This window comes from Myotis brandtii, unplaced genomic scaffold, assembly GCF_000412655.1.
Source record: "Myotis brandtii unplaced genomic scaffold, ASM41265v1 scaffold486, whole genome shotgun sequence".
Classification (NCBI taxonomy): Eukaryota; Metazoa; Chordata; class Mammalia; order Chiroptera; family Vespertilionidae; genus Myotis; species Myotis brandtii.
Genome location: NW_005368569.1, coordinates 779,559 through 780,802, shown reverse-complemented (window position 1 = coordinate 780,802; position 1,244 = coordinate 779,559). Strand labels below are relative to the sequence as shown.

Genomic DNA, 1,244 nt, shown 5'->3' with positions numbered 1-1,244 from the left:
GGCGCACACCCGGAAGCAGCGCGAACCCAGTGGAGCTGGCGTGGGAAGCCAGGCCGGGCCTGGGGGCCAGGTTAGTGCAGAGGGTGGGTGGGCTTCGCGGTGCTGGCGGGAGCAGAGGTGGATCCTGGCTCGGGATCGTGGAAGCGGGGAGGTTGTCATCCGCGGCTGCCCGGCCCGGGGGTAGCGGTGGCCTATTGGGCTGTTTACGTGGGAGGCAGGAAAAGGGGTACCGACCTTGGCCCCCCGGGTTCCCTGTCCCAGCTAGGGGCTTTCGAGAGGCCGCAGGTGAGAAGGCGGAGCTGGTTTTGAATGAATCTGTGAGCAAAGACCTCTTGCCCCGTCCCAACCAGTCGTGCGTGAGAAATCCCAGCGTGAGGGTGGGCTAGTGGGAGGCTTGGGAGCTCCCCTGCAGGGCGCGGAAGGGGTGCAGCTGAGTAGGGGACGCGCCCGCCTGGATGCTAGGAGTCGCAGGCTTCCAGTCCTCTAGGGCCCACGCCCGCAGGCTGTGGACGCTCACCCGGCCAGCAGTGGGGCTGTTCCCCCCCCCTCCCCCACTGTGAGGGTGTGTTAATGGGGCGATGGCCCCTGGCTGTAGAGGTGTATTTTCTTGAGTCGGTATCCACGTGTCACTCAGTCTCAGCCCAGCCAAGCGTTTCCGGGACCCATCCTGGCCGGCCCAGGGAGGCAGACTCCAGGAGGGTGAGGCTTGGGGCTTCCCGAGGAGGGGCTTCTGTGGAAGGAGGCGTAGGAGGAGTTCCCAAGGGGACTAGGAGCCTAGGGCCCGGCAGACCTGTTTGACTTCCCCCATTTGTCCAGCCCTAGTGAGTGTGATGGAGCGTCCCCACTCCTCCAGGTTGCAGTGCCCCCCCTCCCCCAAAAGCCTGCTGGACAGACTGGCTCTTCCTACCACCCCCCTCCACCCCTTGGGGCGGGACCACATCCATCCACGGGGTCTGCACCTTCAAGTCAGGGGACTAAGAAAACATGAAAGAGCAGACGTTTCCAGGGTAGGTTTTCACACTCTTCTACCCCCCTGGGCCTCTCCCCCAGGGCTCCCCCCTTGTCTCCCTACTTGGCCTCACTTGCACCTACAGAGATTCACCCCGTTTTTTTTTTGGTTTTTTTTTTGCTTTTTAAGGAAAACAAATTAATTTTGCTTTTTTAATACAAAGGACATGTATATTACATAAAATAGAATATTGCTAAATACAATGACAATTGACCCCCCCCCCCCCCAATTAACC

The 1,244-nt window shown here is 60.5% G+C and overlaps 1 protein-coding gene across 1 annotated transcript in view; it reads left to right on the top strand.

The window, feature by feature from the left end:
• The first annotated feature begins 6 nt into the window (after window positions 1-6).
• TRADD (TNFRSF1A-associated via death domain) overlaps window positions 7-1,244 on the top strand; it is a 5,420-nt gene continuing 4,182 nt past the window's right edge. Inside the window, exon 1 of the mRNA XM_005876365.2 lies at window positions 7-70. The gene's annotated coding sequence lies outside the window, so the exon portion shown is untranslated. The remainder of the gene's footprint in view (window positions 71-1,244) is intronic.